Source organism: Pleurodeles waltl, chromosome 8 (genome assembly GCF_031143425.1).
Source record: "Pleurodeles waltl isolate 20211129_DDA chromosome 8, aPleWal1.hap1.20221129, whole genome shotgun sequence".
Lineage (NCBI taxonomy): Eukaryota > Metazoa > Chordata > Amphibia > Caudata > Salamandridae > Pleurodeles > Pleurodeles waltl.
The window spans coordinates 2,741,941-2,760,787 of record NC_090447.1 but is presented as its reverse complement, the minus strand read 5'-3'; the positions used below and the strand labels follow the sequence as shown (position 1 = coordinate 2,760,787).

At 54.1% G+C, this 18,847-nt stretch overlaps 1 protein-coding gene across 1 annotated transcript in view; it reads left to right on the top strand.

Annotated features, from left to right (window-relative positions):
* The window catches only part of LOC138249653 (zinc finger protein 850-like), a 438,254-nt gene that overhangs the window by 62,233 nt on the left and 357,174 nt on the right, over positions 1–18,847 (top strand). The window lies entirely within an intron of this gene.

The window sequence follows — 18,847 nt, the reverse complement described above, 5'->3', positions numbered from 1 at the left end:
ATTCAGTGATATATGGACCAGCGCTGGGGCCGACACAGGGTCAATTCAGTGATATATGGGCCAGTGCTGGCGCCGTCACAGGGTCTCCAAGTGATATATATGGGCCAGTGCTGGTGCCATCACAGGGTCACTCAAGTGGCACCTCAGTGATATATGTGCTAGTGCGAATGTCACCCCATTGTTATATAGAGCAGTGTTGGTGCCGTCACAGGGTCACCCCAGTGATATATGGACCAGTGCTGGTGCTGTCACAGGTTCTCCCAGTGATATATGGACCAGTGCTGGTGCTGTCACAGGGTCACCAGAGTGATATATGGGCCAGTGCTGGTGCCGTCACAGGGTCACCCCAGTGATATATAGACCAGTGCTGGTGCCGTCACAGGGTCTCCCAGTGATACATGGGCCAGTGCTGGTGCCGTCACAGGGTCACCCCAGTGATACATGGACCAGTGCTGGTGCCGTCACAGGGTCTCCCAGTGATATATGGACCAGTGCTGGTGTCGTCACAGGGTCACCCCAGTGATATATGGACCAGAGCTGGTGCCGTCACAGGGTCACTCAGTGATATAGGGACCAGTACTGGTGCCGTCACAGGGTCTCCCAGTGATACATGGGCCAGTGCTGGTGCCGTCACAGGGTCACCCCAGTGATATATGGACAGTGCTGGTGCCGTCACAAGTTCACCCCAGTGATACATGGAGCAGTGCTGGTGCCGTCACAAGTTCACCCCAGTTATATATGGACCAGTGCTGGTGCCGTCACAGGGTCTCCCAGTGATATATGGGGCAGTGCTGGTGCTGTCACAGGGTCACCACAGTGATATATGGGCCAGTGCTGGTGCAGTCACAGGGTCCCCCAGTGATATATGGACCAGTGCTGGTGCCATCACAGGGTCACCCCAGTGATATATGGACCAATGCTGGTGCCGTCACAGGGTCTCCCAGTGATATATGGACCAGTGCTGGTGCCATCACAAGTTCACCCCGGTGTTATTTGGACCAGTGGTGGTGCCGTCACAGGGTCTCCCAGTGATATATGGGCCAGTGCTGGTGCCGTCACAAGTTCACCCCAGTGATATATGGACCAGTGCTGGTGCCATCACAAGTTCACCCCAGTGATATCTGCACCAGTGCTGGTCCATCACAAGTTCACCCCAGTGATATATGGGCCAGTGCTGGTGCCGTCACAGGGTCTCCAGTGATATATGGGCCAGTGCTGGTGCCGTCACAAGGTCATCCCAGTGATATATGGACCAATGCTGGTGCCATCACAAGTTCACCCCAGTGATATATGGACCAGTGCTGGTGCTATCACAAGTTCACCCCAGTGATATATGGGCCAGTGCTGGTGCCGTCACAGGGTCTCCTAGTGATATATGGACCAGTGCTGGTGCCGTCACTGGGTCTCCCAGTGATATATGGACCAGAGCTGGTGCCGTCACAGGGTGTCCCAGTGATATATGGACCAGTGCTGGTGCCGTCACAAGGTCACCCCAGGGATATATGGGCCGGTGCTGGTGCCATCACAAGTTCATCCCAGTGATATATGGACCAGTGCTGGTGCCATCACAAGTTCACCCCAGTGATATATGGACAATAGCTGGTGCCGTCACAGGGTCTCCCAGTGATATATGGGCCAGTGCTGGTGCCGTTACAGGGTCACCCCAGTGATATATGAACCAGTGCTGGTGCCGTCACAGGGTCACCCCAGTGATATATGTACCAGAGCTGGTGCCATCACAGGGTCACCCTAGTGATATATGCACCAGTGCTGGTGCGGACACAGGGTCTCCCAGTGATATATGGACCAGTCCTGGTGCCGTCACAGGGTCACCCCAGTGATATATGGACCAGTGTTGGTGCCGTCACAGGGTCACCCAGTGATATATGTACCAGTCATGTTGCCGTCACAGGGTCACCCCAGTGATATATGGACCAGTGTTGGTGCCGTCACAGGGTCACCCCAGTGATATATGGACCAGTGTTGGTGCCGTCACAGGGTCACCCAGTGATATATGGACCAGTGCTGGTGCCATCACAAGTTCACCCCAGTGATATATGGACCAGTGCTGGTGCCGTCACAGGGTCTCCCAGTGATATATGGACCAGTACTGGTGCCATCACAAGTTCACCCTAGTGATAAATGGACCAGTGCTGGTGCCGTCACAGGGTCTCCCAGTGATAAATGGACCAGTGCTGGTGCCGTCACCGGGTCTCCCAGTGATATATGGACCAGAGCTGGTGCCGTCACAGGGTCAATTCAGTGATATATGGGCCAGTGCCGGTGCCGTCACAAGTTCACCCCAGTGACACCTCAGTGATATATTTGCTAGTGCTAATGTCACCCCAGTGTTATATACACCAGTGGTGGTGAAGTGACAGGGTCTCCCAGTTATATCTGGACCAGAGCTGGTGCCGTCACCGGGACTCCCATTGATATATGGACCAGTGCTGGTGCCGTCACTGGGACTCCCAGTGATATATGGACCAGTGCTGGTGCCGTCACAGGGTCTCCTAGGGATATCTGGGCCGGTGCTGGTGCCATCACAAGTTCATCCCAGTGATATATGGACCAGTGCTGGTACCATCACAAGTTCACCCCAGTGATATATGGACCAGAGCTGGTGCCAACACAGGGTCTCCCAGTGACATATGGACCAGTGCTGGTGCCGTCACAGGGTTTTCCAGTGATATATGGGCCAGTGCTGGTGCCGTCACAGAGTCTCCCAGTGATATATGGACCAGTGCTGGTGCCGTCACAGGGTTTCCTAGTGATATATGGACAGTGCTTTTGCCGTCACAGGGTCTCCCAGGGATATATGGGCCGGTGCTGGTGCCATCACAAGTTCATCCCAGTGATATATGGACCAGTGCTGGTGCCATCACAAGTTCACCCCAGTGATATATGGACCAGAGCTGGTGCCATCACAGGGTTTCACAGTGATATATGGGCCAGTGCTGGTGCCGTCACAGGGTCTCCCAGTGATATATGGGCCAGTGCTGGTGCCGTCACAAGTTCACCCCAGTGATATATGGACAAGAGCTGGTGCCATCACAAGTTTACCCCAGTGATATATGGACAAGAGCTGGTGCCATCACAAGTTTACCCCAGTGATATATGGACAAGTGCTGGTGCCGTCACAGGGTCTCCCAGTGATATATGGGCCAGTGCTGGTGCCGTTACAGGGTCACCCCAGTGATATATGAACCAGTGCTGGTGCCGTCACAGGGTCACCCCAGTGATATATGAGCTGGTGCCGTCACAGGGTCACCCCAGTGATATATGGACCAGTGTTGGTGCCATTACAGGGTCACCCCAGTGATATATGGACCAGTGCTGGTGCCGTCACAGGGTCTCCCAGTGATATATGGACCAGTGCTGGTGCCATCACAAGTTCACCCTACTGATATATGGACCAGAGCTGGTGCCGTCACAGGGTCCCCCAGTGAAATATGGGCCAGAGCTGGTGCCGTCACAGGGTTAATTCAGTGATATATGGACCAGAGCTGGGGCCGACACAGGGTCAATTCAGTGATATATATGGGCCAGTGCTGGTGCCGTCACAGGGTCTCCCAGTGATATATGGACCAGTGCTGGTGCCGTCACAGGGTCACGCCAGTGATATATGGACCAGTGCTGGTTCCGTCACAGGGTCTCCCAGTGTTATATGGAACAGTGCTGGTGCCATCATAAGTTCACCCCAGTGATATATGGACCAGTGCTGGTGCCGTCACATGGTCTCCCAGCGATATATGGACCAGTGCTGGTGCCGTCACAGGGTCACCCCAGTGATATATGGACCAGTGCTGGTGCCGTCACAGGGTCTCCCAGCGATATATGGACCAGTGCTGGTGCCATCACAAGTTCACCCCAGTGATATATGGACCAGTGCTGGTGCCGTCACAGGGTCTCCCAGCGATATATGGACCAGTGCTGGTGCCATCACAAGTTCACCCCAGTGATAATTGGACCAGTGCTGGTGCCGTCACAGGGTCTCCCAGTGATATATGGACCAGTGCTGGTGCCGTCACTGGGTCTCCCAGTGATATATGGACCAGTGCTGGTGCCGTCACAGCGTCAATTCAGTGATATATGGGCCAGTGCTGGTGCCGTCACAAGTTCACCCCAGTGACACCTCAGTGATATATTTGCTAGTGCTAATGTCACCCCAGTGTTATATACACCAGTGTTGGTGCCGTCACAGGGTCTCCCAGTTATATCTGGACCAGAGCTGGTGCCGTCACCGGGACTCCCAGTGATATATGGACCAGTGCTGGTGCCGTCACAGGGTCTCCCAGGGATACATGGGCCGGTGCTGGTGCCATCACAAGTTCATCCCAGTGATATATGGACCAGTGCTGGTGCCATCACAAGTTCACCCCAGTGATATATGGACCAGAGCTGGTGCCCTCACAGGGTCTCCCAGTGACATATGGACCAGTGCTGGTGCCGTCACAGGGTTTCCTAGTGATATATGGACCAGTGCTGGTGCCGTCACAGGGTCACCTTAGTGATACATGGGCCAGTGCTGGTGCCGTCACAGGGTCTCCCAGTGATATATGGGCCAGTGCTGGTGCGGTCACAGGGTAACCCCAGTGATATATGTACCAGAGCTGGTGCCATCACAGTGTCACCCCAGTGATATATGGACCAGTGTTGGTGCCGTTACAGGGTCACCCCAGTGATATATGGATCAGTTCTGGTGCTGTCACAGGGTCACCTCAGTGATACATGGGCCAGTGCTGGTGCCGTCACAGGGTTAATTCAGTGATATATGGACCAGCGCTGGTGCCGTCACAGGGTCTCCAAGTGATATATATGGGCCAGTGCTGGTGCCATCACAGGGTCACTCCAGTGGCACCTCAGTGATATATGTGCTAGTGCGAATGTCACCCCATTGTTATATAGAGCAGTGTTGGTGCCGTCACAGGGTCACCCCAGTGATATACGGACCAGTGCTGGTGCTGTCACAGGTTCTCCCAGTGATATATGGACCAGTGCTGGTGCTGTCACAGGGTCACCACAGTGATATATGGGCCAGTGCTGGTGCCGTCACAGGGTCACCCCAGTGATATATAGACCAGTGCTGGTGCCGTCACAGGGTCTCCCAGTGATACATGGGCCAGTGCTGATGCCGTCACAGGGTCACCCCAGTGATACATGGACCAGTGCTGGTGCCGTCACAGGGTCTCCCAGTGATATATGGACCAGTGCTGGTGTCGTCACAGGGTCACCCCAGTGATATATGGACCAGAGCTGGTGCCGTCACAGGGTCACTCAGTGATATAGGGACCAGTGCTGGTGCCGTCACAGGGTCTCCCAGTGATACATGGGCCAGTGCTGGTGCCGTCACAGGGTCACCCCAGTGATATATGGAGCAGTGCTGGTGCCATCACAGGATCTCCCAGTGATATATGGACCAGTGCTGGTGCCATCACAAGTTCACCCCAGTGATAAATGGACCAGTGCTGGTGCCGTCACAGGGTCTCCCAGTGATAAATGGACCAGTGCTGGTGCCGTCACCGGGTCTCCCAGTGATAAATGGACCAGTGCTGGTGCCGTCACAGGGTCAATTCAGTGATATATGGGCCAGTGCTGGTGCAGTCACAAGTTCACCCCAGTGACACCTCAGTGATATATTTGCTAGTGCTAAAGTCACCCAGTGTTATATACATCAGTGTTGGTGCCGTCACAGGGTCGCCCAGTTATATCTGGACCAGAGCTGGTGCCGTCACCGGGACTCCCAGTGATATATGGACCAGTGCTGGTGCCGTCACAGGGTCTCCCAGGGATATATGGGCCGGTGCTGGTGCCATCACAAGTTCATCCCAGTGATATATGGACCAGTGATGGTGCCATCACAAGTTCACCCCAGTGATATATGGACCAGAGCTGGTGCCATCACAGGGTCTCCCAGTGACATATGGACCAGTGCTGGTGCCGTCACAGGGTTTCCTAGTGATATATGGACCAGTGCTGGTGCCGTCACAGGGTCTCCCAGTGATATATGGACCAGTGCTGGTGCCGTCACAGGGTCACCTTAGTGATACATGGGCCAGTGCTGGTGCCGTCACAGGGTCTCCCAGTGATATATGGGCCAGTGCTGGTGCCGTCACAGGGTAACCCCAGTGATATATGTACCAGAGCTGGTGCCATCACAGGGTCACCCCAGTGATATATGGACCAGTGTTGGTGCCGTCACAGGGTCACCCCAGTGATATATGGACCAGTTCTGGTGCTGTCACAGGGTCACCTCAGTGATACATGGGCCAGTGCTGGTGCCGTCACAGGGTTAATTCAGTGATATATGGACCAGCGCTGGGGCCGACACAGGGTCAATTCAGTGATATATGGGCCAGTGCTGGCGCCGTCACAGGGTCTCCAAGTGATATATATGGGCCAGTGCTGGTGCCATCACAGGGTCACTCAAGTGGCACCTCAGTGATATATGTGCTAGTGCGAATGTCACCCCATTGTTATATAGAGCAGTGTTGGTGCCGTCACAGGGTCACCGCAGTGATATATGGACCAGTGCTGGTGCTGTCACAGGTTCTCCCAGTGATATATGGACCAGTGCTGGTGCTGTCACAGGGTCACCAGAGTGATATATGGGCCAGTGCTGGTGCCGTCACAGGGTCACCCCAGTGATATATAGACCAGTGCTGGTGCCGTCACAGGGTCTCCCAGTGATACATGGGCCAGTGCTGGTGCCGTCACAGGGTCACCCCAGTGATACATGGACCAGTGCTGGTGCCGTCACAGGGTCTCCCAGTGATATATGGACCAGTGCTGGTGTCGTCACAGGGTCACCCCAGTGATATATGGACCAGAGCTGGTGCCGTCACAGGGTCACTCAGTGATATAGGGACCAGTACTGGTGCCGTCACAGGGTCTCCCAGTGATACATGGGCCAGTGCTGGTGCCGTCACAGGGTCACCCCAGTGATATATGGACAGTGCTGGTGCCGTCACAAGTTCACCCCAGTGATACATGGAGCAGTGCTGGTGCCGTCACAAGTTCACCCCAGTTATATATGGACCAGTGCTGGTGCCGTCACAGGGTCTCCCAGTGATATATGGGGCAGTGCTGGTGCTGTCACAGGGTCACCACAGTGATATATGGGCCAGTGCTGGTGCAGTCACAGGGTCCCCCAGTGATATATGGACCAGTGCTGGTGCCATCACAGGGTCACCCCAGTGATATATGGATCAATGCTGGTGCCGTCACAGGGTCTCCCAGTGATATATGGACCAGTGCTGGTGCCATCACAAGTTCACCCCGGTGTTATTTGGACCAGTGGTGGTGCCGTCACAGGGTCTCCCAGTGATATATGGGCCAGTGCTGGTGCCATCACAAGTTCATCCCAGTGATATATGGACCAGTGATGGTGCCATCACAAGTTCACCCCAGTGATATATGGACCAGAGCTGGTGCCATCACAGGGTCTCCCAGTGACATATGGACCAGTGCTGGTGCCGTCACAGGGTTTCCTAGTGATATATGGACCAGTGCTGGTGCCGTCACAGGGTCTCCCAGTGACATATGGACCAGTGCTGGTGCCGTCACAGGGTTTCCTAGTGATATATGGACCAGTGCTGGTGCCGTCACAGGGTCTCCCAGTGATATATGGACCAGTGCTGGTGCCGTCACAGGGTCACCTTAGTGATACATGGGCCAGTGCTGGTGCCGTCACAGGGTCTCCCAGTGATATATGGGCCAGTGCTGGTGCCGTCACAGGGTAACCCCAGTGATATATGTACCAGAGCTGGTGCCATCACAGGGTCACCCCAGTGATATATGGACCAGTGTTGGTGCCGTCACAGGGTCACCCCAGTGATATATGGACCAGTTCTGGTGCTGTCACAGGGTCACCTCAGTGATACATGGGCCAGTGCTGGTGCCGTCACAGGGTTAATTCAGTGATATATGGACCAGCGCTGGGGCCGACACAGGGTCAATTCAGTGATATATGGGCCAGTGCTGGCGCCGTCACAGGTTCTCCAAGTGATATATATGGGCCAGTGCTGGTGCCATCACAGGGTCACTCAAGTGGCACCTCAGTGATATATGTGCTAGTGCGAATGTCACCCCATTGTTATATAGAGCAGTGTTGGTGCCGTCACAGGGTCACCCCAGTGATATATGGACCAGTGCTGGTGCTGTCACAGGTTCTCCCAGTGATATATGGACCAGTGCTGGTGCTGTCACAGGGTCACCAGAGTGATATATGGGCCAGTGCTGGTGCCGTCACAGGGTCACCCCAGTGATATATAGACCAGTGCTGGTGCCGTCACAGGGTCTCCCAGTGATACATGGGCCAGTGCTGGTGCCGTCACAGGGTCACCCCAGTGATACATGGACCAGTGCTGGTGCCGTCACAGGGTCTCCCAGTGATATATGGACCAGTGCTGGTGTCGTCACAGGGTCACCCCAGTGATATATGGACCAGAGCTGGTGCCGTCACAGGGTCACTCAGTGATATAGGGACCAGTACTGGTGCCGTCACAGGGTCTCCCAGTGATACATGGGCCAGTGCTGGTGCCGTCACAGGGTCACCCCAGTGATATATGGACAGTGCTGGTGCCGTCACAAGTTCACCCCAGTGATACATGGAGCAGTGCTGGTGCCGTCACAAGTTCACCCCAGTTATATATGGACCAGTGCTGGTGCCGTCACAGGGTCTCCCAGTGATATATGGGGCAGTGCTGGTGCTGTCACAGGGTCACCACAGTGATATATGGGCCAGTGCTGGTGCAGTCACAGGGTCCCCCAGTGATATATGGACCAGTGCTGGTGCCATCACAGGGTCACCCCAGTGATATATGGACCAATGCTGGTGCCGTCACAGGGTCTCCCAGTGATATATGGACCAGTGCTGGTGCCATCACAAGTTCACCCCGGTGTTATTTGGACCAGTGGTGGTGCCGTCACAGGGTCTCCCAGTGATATATGGGCCAGTGCTGGTGCCGTCACAAGTTCACCCCAGTGATATATGGACCAGTGCTGGTGCCATCACAAGTTCACCCCAGTGATATCTGCACCAGTGCTGGTCCATCACAAGTTCACCCCAGTGATATATGGGCCAGTGCTGGTGCCGTCACAGGGTCTCCAGTGATATATGGGCCAGTGCTGGTGCCGTCACAAGGTCATCCCAGTGATATATGGACCAATGCTGGTGCCATCACAAGTTCACCCCAGTGATATATGGACCAGTGCTGGTGCTATCACAAGTTCACCCCAGTGATATATGGGCCAGTGCTGGTGCCGTCACAGGGTCTCCTAGTGATATATGGACCAGTGCTGGTGCCGTCACTGGGTCTCCCAGTGATATATGGACCAGAGCTGGTGCCGTCACAGGGTGTCCCAGTGATATATGGACCAGTGCTGGTGCCGTCACAAGGTCACCCCAGGGATATATGGGCCGGTGCTGGTGCCATCACAAGTTCATCCCAGTGATATATGGACCAGTGCTGGTGCCATCACAAGTTCACCCCAGTGATATATGGACAATAGCTGGTGCCGTCACAGGGTCTCCCAGTGATATATGGGCCAGTGCTGGTGCCGTTACAGGGTCACCCCAGTGATATATGAACCAGTGCTGGTGCCGTCACAGGGTCACCCCAGTGATATATGTACCAGAGCTGGTGCCATCACAGGGTCACCCTAGTGATATATGCACCAGTGCTGGTGCGGACACAGGGTCTCCCAGTGATATATGGACCAGTCCTGGTGCCGTCACAGGGTCACCCCAGTGATATATGGACCAGTGTTGGTGCCGTCACAGGGTCACCCAGTGATATATGTACCAGTCATGGTGCCGTCACAGGGTCACCCCAGTGATATATGGACCAGTGTTGGTGCCGTCACAGGGTCACCCCAGTGATATATGGACCAGTGTTGGTGCCGTCACAGGGTCACCCAGTGATATATGGACCAGTGCTGGTGCCATCACAAGTTCACCCCAGTGATATATGGACCAGTGCTGGTGCCGTCACAGGGTCTCCCAGTGATATATGGACCAGTACTGGTGCCATCACAAGTTCACCCTAGTGATAAATGGACCAGTGCTGGTGCCGTCACAGGGTCTCCCAGTGATAAATGGACCAGTGCTGGTGCCGTCACCGGGTCTCCCAGTGATATATGGACCAGAGCTGGTGCCGTCACAGGGTCAATTCAGTGATATATGGGCCAGTGCCGGTGCCGTCACAAGTTCACCCCAGTGACACCTCAGTGATATATTTGCTAGTGCTAATGTCACCCCAGTGTTATATACACCAGTGGTGGTGAAGTGACAGGGTCTCCCAGTTATATCTGGACCAGAGCTGGTGCCGTCACCGGGACTCCCATTGATATATGGACCAGTGCTGGTGCCGTCACTGGGACTCCCAGTGATATATGGACCAGTGCTGTTGCCGTCACAGGGTCTCCTAGGGATATCTGGGCCGGTGCTGGTGCCATCACAAGTTCATCCCAGTGATATATGGACCAGTGCTGGTACCATCACAAGTTCACCCCAGTGATATATGGACCAGAGCTGGTGCCAACACAGGGTCTCCCAGTGACATATGGACCAGTGCTGGTGCCGTCACAGGGTTTTCCAGTGATATATGGGCCAGTGCTGGTGCCGTCACAGAGTCTCCCAGTGATATATGGACCAGTGCTGGTGCCGTCACAGGGTTTCCTAGTGATATATGGACAGTGCTTTTGCCGTCACAGGGTCTCCCAGGGATATATGGGCCGGTGCTGGTGCCATCACAAGTTCATCCCAGTGATATATGGACCAGTGCTGGTGCCATCACAAGTTCACCCCAGTGATATATGGACCAGAGCTGGTGCCATCACAGGGTTTCACAGTGATATATGGGCCAGTGCTGGTGCCGTCACAGGGTCTCCCAGTGATATATGGGCCAGTGCTGGTGCCGTCACAAGTTCACCCCAGTGATATATGGACAAGAGCTGGTGCCATCACAAGTTTACCCCAGTGATATATGGACAAGAGCTGGTGCCATCACAAGTTTACCCCAGTGATATATGGACAAGTGCTGGTGCCGTCACAGGGTCTCCCAGTGATATATGGGCCAGTGCTGGTGCCGTTACAGGGTCACCCCAGTGATATATGAACCAGTGCTGGTGCCGTCACAGGGTCACCCCAGTGATATATGAGCTGGTGCCGTCACAGGGTCACCCCAGTGATATATGGACCAGTGTTGGTGCCATTACAGGGTCACCCCAGTGATATATGGACCAGTGCTGGTGCCGTCACAGGGTCTCCCAGTGATATATGGACCAGTGCTGGTGCCATCACAAGTTCACCCTACTGATATATGGACCAGAGCTGGTGCCGTCACAGGGTCCCCCAGTGAAATATGGGCCAGAGCTGGTGCCGTCACAGGGTTAATTCAGTGATATATGGACCAGAGCTGGGGCCGACACAGGGTCAATTCAGTGATATATATGGGCCAGTGCTGGTGCCGTCACAGGGTCTCCCAGTGATATATGGACCAGTGCTGGTGCCGTCACAGGGTCACGCCAGTGATATATGGACCAGTGCTGGTTCCGTCACAGGGTCTCCCAGTGTTATATGGAACAGTGCTGGTGCCATCATAAGTTCACCCCAGTGATATATGGACCAGTGCTGGTGCCGTCACATGGTCTCCCAGCGATATATGGACCAGTGCTGGTGCCGTCACAGGGTCACCCCAGTGATATATGGACCAGTGCTGGTGCCGTCACAGGGTCTCCCAGCGATATATGGACCAGTGCTGGTGCCATCACAAGTTCACCCCAGTGATATATGGACCAGTGCTGGTGCCGTCACAGGGTCTCCCAGCGATATATGGACCAGTGCTGGTGCCATCACAAGTTCACCCCAGTGATAATTGGACCAGTGCTGGTGCCGTCACAGGGTCTCCCAGTGATATATGGACCAGTGCTGGTGCCGTCACTGGGTCTCCCAGTGATATATGGACCAGTGCTGGTGCCGTCACAGTGTCAATTCAGTGATATATGGGCCAGTGCTGGTGCCGTCACAAGTTCACCCCAGTGACACCTCAGTGATATATTTGCTAGTGCTAATGTCACCCCAGTGTTATATACACCAGTGTTGGTGCCGTCACAGGGTCTCCCAGTTATATCTGGACCAGAGCTGGTGCCGTCACCGGGACTCCCAGTGATATATGGACCAGAGCTGGTGCCGTCACAGGGTCTTCCAGTGATTTATGGACCAGTGCTGGTGCCATCACAAGTTTACCCCAGTGATATATGGACAAGAGCTGGTGCCGTCTCAGGGTCTTCCAGTGATATATGGACCAGTGCTGGTGCCATCTCAAGTTTACCCCAGTGATATATGGACCAGAGCTGGTGCTGTTACAGGGTCACCCCAGTGATATATGAACCAGTGCTGGTGCCGTCACAGGGTCACCCCAGTGATATATGTACCAGAGCTGGTGCCATCACAGGGTCACCCCAGTGATATATGGACCAGTGTTGGTGCCGTCACAGGGTCACCCTAGTGATATATGGACCAGTGCTGGTGCCATCACAAGTTCACCCTAATGATATATGGACCAGTGCTGGTGCCGTCACAGGGTCTCCCAGTGAAATATGGACCAGTGCTGCTGCCGTCACAGGGTTAATTCAGTGATATATGGACCAGAGCTGGGGCCGACACAGGGTCAATTCAGTGATATATGGGCCAGTGCTGGTGCCGTCACAGGGTCTCCAAGTGATATATATGGGCCATTGCTGGTGCCGTCACAGGGTCTCCAAGTGATATATATGGGCCATTGCTGGTGCCGTCACAGGGTCACCCCAGTGACACCTCAGTGATATATGTGCTAGTGCGAATGTCACCCCATTGTTATATAGACCAGTGTTGGTGCCGTCACAGGGTCACCCCAGTGATATATGGACCAGAGCTGGTGCCGTCACAAGTTCACCCCAGTGACACCTCAGTGATATATGTGCTAGTGCCAATGTCACCCCAGTGTTATATAGACCAGTGTTGGTACCGTCAAAGGGTCTCCCCAGTGATATATGGACCAGTGCTGGTGCCGTCACAGGGTCACCCAGTGATATATGGACCAATGCTGGTGCCGTCACAGTTTCACCCCAGTGATATATGGACCAGAGCTGGTGCCGTCACAGGGTCTCCCAGTGATATATGGGCCAGTGCTGGTGCTGTCACAGGGCCTCCTAGTGATATATGAAGCAGTGCTGATGCCATTACAGGGTCACCCAGTGATATATGGACCAGTGCTGGTGCCGTCACAGGGTCTCCCAGTGATATATGGATCAGAGCTGGTGCCATCACAAGTTCACCCCAGTGATATATGGACCAGTGCTGGTGCCATCACAAGTTCACCCCAGTGATATATGGACCAGTGCTGGTGCCGTCACCGGGTCTCCCAGTGATATATGGACCAATGCTGGTGCCGTCATAGGGTCACCCAGTGATATATGGACCAGTGCTGGTGCCAAGTTCACCCCAGTGATATATGGGCCAGGTCTGGTGCCGTCACAAGTTCACCCCAGTGATATATGGACCAGAGCTGGTGCCATCACAGGGTCTCCCAGTGATATATGGACCAGTGCTGGTGCTGTCACAGGGTCTCCCAGTGATATATGGGCCAGTGCTGGTGCCGTCACAGGGTCACCCCAGTGATATATGGACCAGTGCTGGCGCCTTCACAAGTTCACCCCAGTGATATATGGACCAGAGCTGGTGCCATCACAGGGTCTCACAGTGATATATGGGCCAGTGCTGGTGCGGACACAGGGTCTCCCAGTGATATATGGGCCCTTGCTGGTGCTGTCACAGGGTCTCCCAGTGATATATGGACCAGTGCTGGTGCCGTCACAAATTCATCCCAGTGATATATGGACCAGAGCTGGTGCTGTCACAGGGTCTCCCAGTGATATATGAACCAGTGCTGGTGCCGTCACAGGGTCACTCACTGATATATGGACCAGTGCTGCTGCCGTCACAAGTTCACCCCACTGATATATAGACCAGAGCTTGTGCCATCACAGTGTCTCCCAGTGATATATGGACCAGAGCTGGTGCCGTCACAGGGTCTCCCAGTGATATATGGACCAGTGCTGATGCCATCACAAGTTCACCCCAGTGATATATGGACCAGTGCTGGTGCCGTCACAGGGTCACCTCAGTTATACATGGGCCAGTGCTGGTCCCATCACAGGGTCTCCCAGTGATGTATGGGCCTGTGCTGGTGCCATCACAGGGTCACTGCAGTGACATATGGACCAGTGCTGGTGCCATCACAGTGCCTCCCAGTGATACATGGACCAGAGGTGGTGCCGTCACCGGGTCTCCCAGTGATATATGGGCCAGTGCTGGTGCCGTCACAGGGTCACCCCAGTGATATATGAACCAGTGCTGGTGCCGTCACAGGGTCACCCCAGTGATATATGGACCAGAGCTGGTGCCGTCACAGGGTCACTCAGTGATATATGGACCAGTTCTGGTGCCGTCACAGGGTCACCCCAGTGAAATATGGACCAGTGCTGGTGCCTTTACAGGGTCTCCCAGTGATATATAGACCAGAGCTGGTGCCGTCACAAGTTCACCCCAGTGATATATGGGCCAGTGATGGTGCCGTCACAGGGTCTCCCAGTGATATATGGACCAGTGCTGGTGCCGTCACAGGGTCACCCCAGTGATATATGGACCAGTGCTGGTGCCGTCACAGGGTCTGCCAGTGATATAGGGACCAGTGCTGGTGCCGTCACAGGGTCTCCCAGTGATATATGGACCAGAGCTGGTGCCGTCACAGGGTCACCCCAGTGATATATGGGCCAGTGCTGGTGCCGTCACAAGGTCTCCCAGTGATATATGGACCAGAGCTGGTGCCATCACAGGGTCACCCCAGTGATATATGGGGCAGTGCTGGTGCCATCACAAGTTCATCCCAGTGATATATGGACCAGTGCTGGTGCCGTCACAAGTTCACCCCAGTGATATCTGGACCAGAGCTGGTTCCTTCTCAGGGTCTCCCAGTGATATATGGGCCAGTGCTGGTGCCGTCACAGGGTTTCCCAGTGATATATGGAGCAGTGCTGGTGCCGTCACAAGTTCACCCCAGTGATATATGGACCAGTGCTGGTGCCGTCACAGGGTCACCCCAGTGATATATGGGGCAGTGCTGGTGCCGTCACAGGGTCACCACAGTGATATATGGACCAGTGCTGGTGCCGTCACAGGGTCTCCCAGTGATACATGGAGCAGTGCTGGTGCCATCACAAGTTCACCCCAGTGATATATGGACCAGAGCTGGTGCCGTCACAGGGTCTCCCAGTGATATATGGACCAGAGCTGGTGCCGTCACAGGGTCACTTAGTGATATATGGACCAGTGCTGGTGCCGTCAGTGGGCCTCCCAGTGATATATGGGCCAGTGCTGGTTCCGTCACAGGGTCTCCCAGTGATACATGGGCGATTGCTGGTGCCATCACAGGGTCTCCCAGTGATATATGGACCAGTGCTGGTGCTGTCACAGGTTCTCCCAGTGATATATGGACCAGAGCTGGTGCCATCACAAGTTCACCCCAGTGATATATGGACCAGTGCTGGTGCCGTCACAGGGTCTCCCAGTGATATATGGACCAGTGCTGGTGCCGTCACAGGGTCACCCCAGTGATATATGGACCAGTGCTGGTGCCGTCACAGGGTCTCCCAGTGATATATGGACCAGTGCTGGTGCCGTCACAGGGTCTCCCAGTGATATATGGACCAGAGCTGGTGCCGTCACAGGGTCACCCCAGTGATATATGGGCCAGTGCTGGTGCCGTCACAGGGTCTCCCAGTGATATATGGACCAGAGCTGGTGCCATCACAGGGTCACCCCAGTGATATATGGGGCAGTGCTGGTGCCATCACAAGTTCATCCCAGTGATATATGGACCAGTGCTGGTGCCGTCACAAGTTCACCCCAGTGATATCTGGACCAGAGCTGGTTCCTTCTCAGGGTCTCCCAGTGATATATGGGCCAGTGCTGGTGCCGTCACAGGGTTTCCCAGTGATATATGGAGCAGTGCTGGTGCCGTCACAAGTTCACCCCAGTGATATATGGACCAGTGCTGGTGCCGTCACAGGGTCACCCCAGTGATATATGGGGCAGTGCTGGTGCCGTCACAGGGTCACCACAGTGATATATGGACCAGTGCTGGTGCCGTCACAGGGTCTCCCAGTGATACATGGAGCAGTGCTGGTGCCATCACAAGTTCACCCCAGTGATATATGGACCAGAGCTGGTGCCGTCACAGGGTCTCCCAGTGATATATGGACCAGAGCTGGTGCCGTCACAGGGTCACTTAGTGATATATGGACCAGTGCTGGTGCCGTCAGTGGGCCTCCCAGTGATATATGGGCCAGTGCTGGTTCCGTCACAGGGTCTCCCAGTGATACATGGGCGATTGCTGGTGCCATCACAGGGTCTCCCAGTGATATATGGACCAGTGCTGGTGCTGTCACAGGTTCTCCCAGTGATATATGGACCAGAGCTGGTGCCATCACAAGTTCACCCCAGTGATATATGGACCAGTGCTGGTGCCGTCACAGGGTCTCCCAGTGATATATGGACCAGTGCTGGTGCCGTCACAGGGTCACCCCAGTGATATATGGACCAGTGCTGGTGCCGTCACAGGGTCTCCCAGTGATATATGGACCAGTGCTGGTGCCGTCACAGGGTCTCCCAGTGATATATGGACCAGAGCTGGTGCCGTCACAGGGTCACTCCAGTGATATATGGGCCAGTGCTGGTGCCGTCACAGGGTCTCCCAGTGATATATGGACCAGAGCTTGTGCCGTCACAGGGTCACCCCAGTGATATATGGGGCAGTGCTGGTGCCGTCACAAGTTCACCCCAGTGATATCTGGACCAGAGCTGGTTCCTTCTCATGGTCTCCCAGTGATATATGGACCAGTGCTGGTGCCGTCACAGGGTTTCCCAGTGATACATGGAGCAGTGCTGGTGCCGTCACAAGTTCACCCCAGTGATATATGGACCAGTGCTGGTGCCGTCACAGGGTCACCCCAGTGATATATGGGGCAGTGCTGGTGCCGTCACAGGGTCACCACAGTGATATATGGACCAGTGCTGGTGCTGTCACAGGGTCTCCCAGTGATACATGGGGCAGTGCTGGTGCCATCACAAGTTCACCCCAGTGATATTTGGACCAGAGCTGGTGCCATCACAGGGTCTCCCAGTGATATATGGGCCAGTGCTGGTGCCGTCACAGGGTCACCCCATTGATATATGGACCAGAGCTGGTGCCGTCACAGGGTCACTCATTGATATATGGGCCAGTGCTGGTGCCGTCACTGGGCCTCCCAGTGATATATGGGCCAGTGCTGGTGCCGTCACAGGGTCTCCCAGTGATATATGGGCCAGTGCTGGTGCCGTCACAGGGTCTCCCAGTGATATATGGGCCAGTGCTGGTGCCGTCACAGGGTCTCCCAGTGATATATGGACCAGTGCTGGTGCCATCACAAGTTCACCCCAGTGATAAATGGACCAGTGCTGGTGCCGTCACAGGGTCTCCCAGTGATATATGGTCCAGTGCTGGTGCTGTCACAGGTTCTGTCGTTCTCTATACGGGGCCGACCGCGCTCTGAAGCTATCTTCAGGAACGCTGCCACAGGCTAGGTCCCCAATGGAGGACCGGCTGCTTATTAGTAAGTACTGTACTTCTTTAAGAATGTCGACAGTCCGGTTCTGAGAGGTCCTTTTTGCGTCTCCAGACTTTTTACTATACACGACTTCCCAGGAATATTCTGACAAATACGAAGGTTCCAGTTTTAAGCGAGGGCATCTTTCCTCCTTGGTGGTGTGCTCCAGGTTATTCACTTTATTCACAGACTGTCTTTCCTCTGCAACTCAGACGCGACTGGTAATATTACATAACTCAGTACGATTAAGTGAATCGCTTGCAGATATCAGTTTCTTGGTCATGTGCAGACATTTTTAGTTTCTAAATGACTACTTTTAACATTAATTTTCAGCGTAGGTCTTAGAGCTCTTTGTACACCGATAAACCACCTACGGACGATACCCAGAGTTATCCTGTGGTTGTTTACCTCTTTTTTTCCTGCGGTCCTTCACTCGCTCCCCCGTTTTTCCCTATTGTCATTGAGTTATTTAACTATTCCCGAGCTTACAGACTAGGTGAGATTGGGTACTCTTGGTTTATGAGGTCTGGATTGATCAGACTCCCTTACATGTGCTGGGCCTATTTTTCAGATACCTATTAGATCTGAGGTCCCTCGAGTACATTACACTGGGTAGATGCTGGACCTCTGATTTCAGTATTTGCACTAACATTCTCTTGACTGTGTTTTATATTGTTTTATCTAGTGCACCCATCTCCTGGCAAGTAATTCCTAGGGAAACATTTACATAATCTGGGACGGTAAGCCAGTTGGTTAACACCTTGCCACAGTACACTTATCACATTTTCACCTTTTTGCTCAGTGAACGTCACTCACATTTGTGTGTGCATGAAAAGTTGCGACATTACTTAAGTGACGTTTATCAATGTGTACCTTTTTGTTCACAGGGTGACCCCTACTTGCTAAACTAGCCAGTTGTACATTGTCGATAAAGTAATTGACCGTAGCCGAGTAGACTGACGTTCACAGGCACATTAAGGTCTCCATGTTTTTTGTATAGGAGAAGTACTTTGTTTTGTTTTGGTCCTGAAGAAGCATCGTTGGATCCTTGTAAACCTGTGAGAGGCGAAATATGTTGACTCACTAGAGAGGGGGTTAGGTAATGTTCCCCCCCCCCCATGATTCTGATTGAGAGAGTGGTTGAGCATTATCTTAATAC